We start from the raw sequence: 10337 nt of genomic DNA on the forward strand, positions 1-10337 counted from the left end.
ACCAAACCAATCACAGGCCACGATTTATTCACTTGCGTAAAGTGATGGATAAATGTGAGATAAATTAAGTTTCTCTTTACATTTTATCTGAAACATAAAGGCAACCTGAGCGAATACAAAATACAAATTTTAAATCGTATTTGCATTTAAAGAAGCTACGCGGTTATCCAATACGAGAATCATCAATCAAACCTGGCTGTGCTACCCACACCTCTGAAAACATCTGCAAACAGTGCCACGTCCAATATCTTGATGTGGTTCAGACGTCGCTGTGATGAAATTTTATCCAATTCTTCTTTCAGAAGTTCTTTACTGCAGCCTCATCAGAGGGTGAACTCCTCTTCTCAGGCACTTCCCCAGCATCTTAACAGGGTTCTGGTCCAGACTTTGAATATTTTTTTTTTTTATTCTCTGCCAGTTTCCATTTTTATTTTTCATTCCGTTCACAGGTGGACTCACTCATATGCTTGAGAATGATTGTCATGCTGCAGTGGCACTTGAGCTTCAATTGACATACTGATGCTTTCCTCTCCAGACCTCTCTGTTAGAGAGTGGGATTCCTTCAATTATTGCCTGAACCCTGGAGCGGGAAAGCATCCCCACAACATTGTGCTGCTGCTTTTTGTGGAATATAACAGGACCCCGATGCCTGATATATATGATTTGGATTTTTTCTTTACATTTAACAGATTTTTTTTTTTTTACCTTACATGTGTGTTCTGTGCCTCTCAGAGGACATAAAAATAGTAAAACTGTAACTTTTGCCCTTAATGGTTTGTTAGCCTCCAGTGTCTTTCACACAGTGGAGTTGTGACTGCAAATATTTGAAAAGAGATTAGATTTTTTTGACTTCCTGCATTCATTCTTAAATCCAGTTATTTTATACGAGTCATAGAAATGGTTATCTCAAAATAGAGACAGAAACGAAACCCACTGTTCCAACAATCATCTGTGAGAATAAACTGTGTGGGTGGGGAGGAAAATCTCCCCTTTGGCAAACCAAGTGCAACGAGGGCAGCCCAGTGCCACCACTGGATGGGAGAATGGGAAAAGAGAAGAAGGAAAAAAAGTATACAGAGATAACAAATGGAGCAAAAGGCAAATTATAGAGAGGAAACACAAAGTTAATGACGTCCAATAGTGTATAAATACATGGTTAGGGAAAGAGGGGAAAGACAGTTGCTCATTGCACGATCAGAGGTCCCAGGCCAATGTGAAAGCTGGGAAATGCTTCAGGACATAGCCTGTACAGATGTAAAATTGCATGTTAATTTTTAAACATCAGTGTTAGCATTTTTTGTTTTGTTTGTTTGTTTTTCTTTTTTTTAAAGGCAGAAGTGATGATTGTCAGTAGTTCTAAGCCAGGGGTGTCAAACTCAAATACACAGTGGGCCAAAATTTAAAACTGGAACAAGGTCGCGGGCTAACGTTAATATTTATTGAAAAAAAGATCTTCCTCCAGATTTAAGAATGAATCTGTTCTTATGGACTCAAACAAGTTTTGCTGAAAAACTGAACATGGAACAAGCAAAGCTTAATACTAAACAATATATATATTAGCTGTATAATACCGGTAGGCCAGCTCTAATGATAATTTGGTATGGCTTCGCAGGCCAAATGTAATTAGGCTGCGGGCCAAATTTGGCCCGCGGGCCAGAGTTTGACACCTATGTTCTAAGCTATGGTCTAATGCTAGCAAGCTTGGTTAGGGCTTTTACAGGGCCAATGTGCAGACATGGACACCTGCTAAATAAGAGTAATGAATTACTGCACTTTCAGCCAATAACACATAATATACATCATATTTCTTAGATACTAAAAGCCATCAACATTTCAAACACAGGTTTAGCAGATGTCAAGCTTAGGAAATGGCACACCTGGCATTGAATGCGATCATGACCCAATTTCTAAGCTTTAACAACATTCAAATGAGTGAGTTAATTAGGGGGAGGGAAAAAATCACCCGCTATACATTGCCTATGAAGGCGGAAACATATATTTTTTTGGTATCAAGCTAAAAACCTGCTTTGTACTGAGTTGGCCCTCTTAACATAGGGGTTCTTTTTTGGTCCAGGTTAAAGTGGCTGTTAGATGAGATGGAGTCTAATCACTCAGCATTTGTACACGAGAGGAAGGTATATAAAGATTTTAAATGTAATTCTGGATTTCAAAAGAAGACAGTGAAGAGAAGCTAATATGGGAGAAACTCCCTGTTAGTGCTCTCAAGAGCAGGCTTTCATGGAGTAATGAGTTTTTCAGCATCACCAGCTTTGCTAACATTACACAGATATAAAGGACAGCCGTGCTGTGCGATCAGCCTGGTTCTGCAGGAGTTTTTTTTTTTTTTTCCTGTTAAAAAGGAGTTTGTCCTTCCCACTGTCGCCAAGTGATTTCTCTGATATTGTCAACGTGTTAGCACGTTTAGCTGGTTAATGTGCTAGCGCCGTGCAGCCCCACGCACAGGGCGATCCGTGCCAACTCGCTAACGGAGATTTGCCACGTTAATGCGGTTGTGGTGTTAACGTCATTTTAACGAGATTAACGCTGACAGCACTACTTACAATATAAAGCACCTCGAGGCAACGGTCGTTGTGATTTCGAGCTATATAAATGAAACTGAATTAATCGAAATGAAGGGAAAGGTTGGCTGAGGTTCAAAGTACTTCATAGATTTTCTGTCTTTCTCTGGATTTTTGGACAGTAGACCCTTGAAAATGTAGTTTGGAGGGAAAAAAAGAATCAGGAGGCACTTGAATACTTTTTCATTGCGCAAAAACAATTGGACAAATCCAGTTGAACTAAAGTCTCTTACTCAAAATGGCAGCTAAAAGGATTGAGTACATGCTAAATGTACTCGATAAATACTTGATGAGCTGTGGGGGTGCATCAAACAGAATTGTTTGGAACCACTGATGTGCCACATCTGAAGGCCATTGAAAAATAGTTATCTCTGTCTTAAGGTCCAAGTAGAAGTAGCATAATCTCTGTTGCTGTCAGTCAGTCTTTCCCACTCTCATAATCGAAGCTGCATTTGTAGCTACGTGTTGGCTTTGATTTCACTGTTGAGCTCCTCTTCAGTTGGCATTATTTAAATACCCTGCATTTCAGCTGGGTTTAGTTGTGACCTCATTCTGCTTAACTATTCACTGCTAAAGTGAAATGTGTTTTTTGGGGCAGTGACACATCTGAGCAAACATGTCAGCTGCTTCTGCCACTCAGCTTCGTGTGCTGGTTTCATCATGCTTATCTGCCCACGGAGTTCACTGCCAAAAATAATAAATGAAATCATCACCAGTGAAATTTTCTTTCTGCCGAGGCGTCACCAGCTTACAGTTTGGCTCCTCTGCTCAAGAAAGAAGTCGTAAGTATACAAAGTAAACATAGAGTATGTCACAAGTAATTACACAATTGTTTGCCCATTTTCAATTGTTCGCAAAGAGTTCAGTCCGTAGCCTTAGCTGGCAGCGACAGAAAGAAACACAATGGCCTGTCAGGGAAAAAAGCATTATAGTGTTGACTCATTTTTAAATATATCTAAGTTGTTAAAAACTGAGATGAAAGGATTATATTTTTTTTTAGCAAGACTAGTTCCTCTTAATTGTTTCTGAATGTCTGTCTCACCTCCTAACATCCCGGGAAGTTTTGGTTCATGTACAGTTGTCAGTACTGCCTCCCAGACCTGCTGTTTTGAGGTCTACTGCTGCCCACCCTCATAGTTTCTGTTTTAGGGAGTCTCCACGGGTTCTCATAGGTTTAAGGTCAGAGTATAGTGGCAGCCACACCATGACATTTTTTTTCTTTTTATTCCCATAGCAACCTATGAGTCAGTGGCTTTCTGTGTAACATGGGATGGTGCTTTGCCCGGAATGGAAATGATTTCCTTCCACATGGCTCATTTCTCAGGAAATGGTCAGTTAAGAACTCCACATACCTCGTAGAGGTCATTTTGAGACCCTTGAGGATCCTAAAGGGACTGACCATCTTGGTCCCCATTATTTCTGCACACATCCCCACTCTGCCTCTCCACCTGACCTTGGTAGAGCAAGGTACACTAAGTGGAAACCTCAAGGGCTGAAAATTGAAGCCAGTGCAGAAGAGTCAATAACTGCAGTTCATCTAATGACCATTTGGGGCAGTATAAAAGATGGGCCTCGCCCACTGGTTTCTGAAGACCTACAACACAAATTTTTGGATGCACCTTCTCATTTAATGGTTTTTCTTTATTTTTACTACTATTTTTACTGAAGACATCAACTATCAAATGTTCATGGGCAATGACTCACGATTCCCACCCCCTCCGTAACACACTCGACAATCTGAAGAGCAGATTCAGCAACAGATTTCTTCAACCTCACTGTCTGATGGAATTCATCCACTTGGGTCAGATCCACACATGCAGAACAGGATTAAACACACCTCGCTGCACTCTGTTACTTTTATATGCCATGACATATAGTTGTCTCCTTTTATATTTATGTTTATATTTATACCTATATCTTTATATTAGCTATATATTTATCTTTATTTATCTATTAATATCTCTGTTCCTACACTTCATTTTATATGAGTGCTTGACGTCTATTGTATGAATAACTAACTTCATAAATAAATATAAATATGTGTTGCAAACCCTTGGCCTTCAAGATGTAGTCTGTATGTCAACTGTTCAGAGGAGACTGTGCGAATCAGGCCTTTATGGTCAAATAGCTGCTAAGAAACCACGACTAAGGAAAAGAAGCAGAAGAGTTTGTTTGAGTTAAGAAACACATTAGACCAGTGGAAATCTGTGTTTTGGTCTGATGAGTCCAACTTTGAGATCTTTGGTTCCAACTGCAGTGTCTTTGTGCGATGCAGAAAAGGTGAATGGATGGTCTCTACATGAAAGGTTCCCACCATGAAGCATGGAGGAGGAGGTGTGATGGTGTGGGGGTGCTTTGCTGCTGACAGTGTTGTGGGATTTATTCAAAATTGAAGGCTCACTGAAGCAGCATGGCTACCACAGCATCCATGCCATCCCATCCAGTTTGCGCTGAGTTGGACCACCACTTATCTTTCAACAGGAGAATGATCCCAAACACACCTCCAGGCTGAGTAAGGTCTATTTAACCAAGAAGGAGAGTGATGGAGTGCTGCACCAGATGGCCTCCACAGTCACCTGACCTAAACCCAGTCGAGATGGTTTGGAATGAGATGGAGCGCAGAGTGATGGCAAAGGGGCCAACAAGTGCTCAGCATCTCTGGGAAATCCTTCAAGAAAACCATTTCAGATGACTCCCTCATGAAGCTCATGGAGAGAACGCCAAGAGTGTGCAAAGCAGTAATCAAAGCGAAGGGGCTATTTTGAGGAATCTAAAATATTAAACATGTTTTGAGTTATTTCACACTTTGTTTACAAAATAATTCCATATGTGTTCATTCATAGTTTTGATGCCTTCAGTGAGCGTCTACAATGTAAATAGTCATGAAAATAAAGAAAAGCCATTAAATGAAAAGGTGTGTCCAGACTTTTGACTGGTAGAGTATTTTGAAGCCTTAACTGCAGAAAAAAAAGGCAACATATTGAGGCAATTACTGTGACAGTAGTTGCCTCAATGTGCTTTATGTTGTAAAGTAAAGATGCTACAATAATAAAAAGCAAACTGAGAAAACCCCAATAACAATAATGCAAGCCCCTATGACCAAACAATTTGGCGACAGTCGGAAGGAAAAACTCCCTTTAAACAGGAAGAAACCTCCAGCAGAACCAGGCTCAGTCCATCTGCCACGACCAGTTGGGAGGAGTGGGGAGGAAGACAGGACAAAAACATCCTGTGGAAGAGAGCCAGAGATTAATAATAATTATTAATTAATTAAATGCAGAGAGTGAAAAAGAGCGTGAAGAAGAGGAAATACTCAATCCATCATTGGAATCTCCCAGGATCCCTCACCTGCAGCGTAACTAAGGGAAGATTCAGGCTCACCTGATCACAAAGAAAAGTTTTGAGCCTAATCTTAAAAGTAGAGGTAGTGTCTGTCTCCTGAATCCAAACTGGAAGCTGGTTCTAAAAGAGGGACCTGAAACCTGAAGACTCTGCTTCTTGTTCTGCTTTTAAATTCCTTTGGAGCCATACGTCAGCCTGCAGTCTGAGAGCTGAATGCTGTATTGGGGCGATATGGTACTTTAAGGTCATTAAGATATGATGAGGCCTGATTATTCAAGACCTTGTGGTTTCATACCACAGATAATCTTCTATTCTGAAATATGGCATAACCAAGATTTACAAAACAGACTCAAGTTTTTTAATCACTATGACGTAAAATGAGCACAAAACCTCACCTGGAAGGTGTTTAAAGAGGTCAAAACGGAAGCCATCTTCCTTCTACTGGACTAATAGAAGTTAACTGTAACTATCACCATCTGGTGACCTTCACATAGAATGCAGATTCCAGGTACTTCTGGATTGGCTTCATGTTTCCATCCCTGAGGTTGCATCCATGTTTTATTCTGTCTTTGTTCCAAAAACTAAAGTTTATTTGTTTAATGACACAGGTGACAGTAGCCTCACCATCTGCTCAGCTTTCCCACTGCTCAAGATTCTCAACACTAGGAATAAGTCGTTGGTATCTTTTAGAGAATCTCTGTGAATGTACCTGACAAATATTGTGACTTACAGCCCATGTTTGTGAAGTCTGTGCTCAAGTTTTGGTGATCACACCTGCTAATTAGCACAAATGAGCAAGTTTATGCCTGTAAATGAATGCTAGTGCATGACCAAACTTGTTAGCATTATTAGCTGATAGCACGTCACCCTCTTCTTCCAATTACAGCTTTAAAAAGCCAACATTGTGAGATTAGCATTAAGGCTTTAAAATTAGGAGTCAAAATAGCATGTATGAGGTTGGCTGCATACATATACAGTCTATGCTCACTTACCAAGTCAAAGTCCATTCACCTGGAACACCAAGCACAGCATCACAATACTGAAAACATCTTTGTAAGCTTTGGTTAGCAGTGGCTACCAGGCTTTAGAGGATTGTGCATGAAGAGGTTGTTGAGATTGAGACCAGCAGTCTCAAACAACAAGTTGCTGCTTTTCTTTTCTCTTCTTTTCTTAAAGCTGTCGATTAATTTGCTTGATGGAAACTTTCTTTAGTAGGTCAGAGACAGAGGCGTTCAACAGAAATCCAAGGTGGCTTTCATTTATTAAAAGTCATACATGGTTACAAATCTGTGAGCGAACCAGTCTCATGGTGCAACATTTGTGTAATGAGTGAACCTCGTGAAGCTGCATTATTCCTGCTTTATCTTGGCACCCGGGATGATAAATGAACTCACATCTGTGCACAGGACTATCATCTGTTGATTTTCCTTAATTAGCCTTTATCTCACCAAATTTATCTCGCAAATGTTTTCACGGCCCCGTTATCTTCTCTTCAGCTTTCATGCCTCTTGTGAGACACTGATCTTTTCCACGCTTTTCATCTTCTGAAGATCTTTCTCTCTCTATTGCACAAGAAGTGGGTGTGCTTAATAATATGGAGAAACCTCTTTGCATAGGTTTCCCTTAAGTAAAGCATACACTGCAAGCTAATTGGGAGTGTCTTCTGAGACAGACAGCGCACATTGTCTTCTGGGGACTATGAATGTAATAAAACTATCACTCGATAGTTACTGCTGATTGAAAATAGTGAATCAGCATCTCCAGTGTAAACACCTTATGCCTGCTGCAGAGCTGGGATGCCTCCGCTCCTTGTGTCATATTTCTCTTTATCTATTGTTTTGTCAATGGTGCACTGTGGATTTAATAAAAGTAGGCAGCATTGCAGCTTTATTTGATTGGCTGCCAGTTCGATCCACTCACGCCGGTTGGGTGTAAGGAGCGGCACGATATCTGTGGGCTGCCTGTGGAGGTTTAACACTCCTCTCCTCGTTTGGCCTGTTTGGCATCCACAGTTCGTACTCTCCTCTTCTGCCTCGTGAGGGCTTCATGCAGTGGCTGCTCCCAAAAAAACAAAGTGATGTAGGTGTTGAAGTAGTGATGCATGCAGCAAATTCTTCTGAGTCACTTTTCATGTTTTCATGGTCCAAATTTCTCACTTTTGAACATCCATCCTCTATGTTATATCCAAAGGTGTGTGAGAGTGTGTGTGTGTGTTTTTAACACGTCAAATGTCAGAAGCAAACTGCTAAAAAAAAGAATAAAATGTATTTCTTAGAAAAAGGAACAGGCACCCTGCTGTTTGAGTCACAGTGATTCTGTTACATTCACATCATGCCAAGAAGCGAGCACCACAGGCAGTGCTGCTTTTTAAAGAACTTTGCGTTGCTTTTTCATTTTCGGTTTACATTACATTACAGTGATTAGATCTATTTTCGATTCCAGACCGCTAAGCTAGCTGTATTGACAAGCTTTTGCAATTTGGAGGGAAAAAAGCCTTTTATATATCTGCCATTTAAAGAAGTATGGAAGTAAAAAGCTGTAGAAAATGGATAATGTGCCTGTGCTACTCTGAGTGCTACATATTGATGGCCGATGGGTTGCATCCATAGAATATTGCCACATCCTTTATGTTTCCCCCTCTTTGTTGCATATACAGTGGGGCAAAAAAGTATTTAGTCAGCCACCGATTGTGCAAGTTCCCCCACCTAAAATGATGACAGAGGTCAGTAATTTGCACCAGAGGTACACTTCAACTGTGAGAGACAGAATGTGAAAAAAAAAATCCATGAATCCACATGGTAGGATTTGTAAAGAATTTATTCGTAAATCAGGGTGGAAAATAAGAAACGTGCACTTGATCGAGGGACCCTCGCCATAAAAGACACCGCATGTCTGTATGGAGCCCATTAGGCATTTAGACAAGCGGGGACAAAACACAAGCATTACGAGATGGAGAGATGCAACGAGAGCGAGACTGTGGCTGAAAGGTTCAAGGCAAGTACCAAGAGAATAAATCAGGGCTCGCCTAGCGTGATTGTCAATGTGTAAACAGGATGTAGCACCTATCAGGTAGAACAGCCTGTCAGCAGCATCGGAGCACGGAGCCGGGGCTCTATGGAGGAGAAAGAGAAGGACAAGGACATTTACAGTGATGACAAATGTTACAAATGGAAGATGGGACATTGTGGAGCTTTGAGTGAGGCTGTTTGAGAAGCACGCCTTTTTCTCTATAGTGTTACCATCAATCATGAGTTCTTTCCATTACTGCTGACTGCACTGAAAAGTGTTTTCAGGTTTATTTCCTATAAGCTTTGATGACCCATCACATTTAATCTCCAATTGTTGATTTCATTATTAAAAATGTATCCAGTAAATAATCATTTTGCTTTAACTGGGATTTTATCTGCACAGCATAAACAGTTATAATAGAAAGGCAAATTTACTTTTAACCATGGCGTCAGGGAAAGACCCCCCCCATCTCTGCCTCTCCCACACAAAGACCAGGGGCATATGCATTTTGAATGGCCACAGCTGCAGTCATTAACAGATCTGAGCATCAGCAATATTCAACATCTGCTCTATCACGTCTGTGCGGTTAGGAGAAGAATGCTGGCTGTGTAAAATATACCCATATACTACATGTGTACTCCTTTACCTAAAGGAGGTTGCAGTATGTAATGTCTGTTAGAGCTGTTCATGCTCTTTTAACTCCTTTTTGTGCTGTTTGTTAGTTAAGTTTTAACAACTTTTTAATATATATATATATATATATATATATATATATATATATATATATATATATATATATATATATATATATATATATCTTTTGTTTTGGATTTCCTTTGCAGTGTTACAGCACAACACAGAAACCTTTCCTGTGGTTTTTATGACACTGGATGGATGTGCATCTATATTTGTAGAACAGCAAGATGGAAATCTTTCTTTGTGAAAAGACCAGTGATTGATAGTTTTATGTTACAAAGTGAGTTATGGAGTTTTTGCTGAAAGTTTTTACAGCATAATGCTGTTGTGAGAACTGGAAAAAAAGCTCTTTCAGTCAGGCCCACTGTGGTCAAAAGAAGATGTAGTTTATATCTAGCAGCATGATTCCATGTGGGACTGCCTGCTCCTTCCATGTGCATGCAGGAAAGAAGCAGGGAGCCCACCATGAAAACACCCAAGACAGAGCAGAGCAAAGCAGGCATCAACAACAGTTGATCAGACTTTAAGTCAGCAGTTTGCAGATGTGCAGCAACTGCAAGCATGCTAAAGCAGCTTAAATGGCATACCCTATATGACATTTACCAATTGAATGTGTGAAAGGACATCAGCTGAGCCATGTGCATGAGCTGATGTGATCTGGTATAAAGATCAGCTGATCTGCAAGAATTGCTGCTGAGCTTGGCTTTCTAG

The sequence above is a fragment of the Rhamphochromis sp. 'chilingali' genome, assembly GCF_963969265.1.
Source record: "Rhamphochromis sp. 'chilingali' genome assembly, chromosome: 17".
In the NCBI taxonomy this organism is placed as follows: domain Eukaryota; kingdom Metazoa; phylum Chordata; class Actinopteri; order Cichliformes; family Cichlidae; genus Rhamphochromis; species Rhamphochromis sp. 'chilingali'.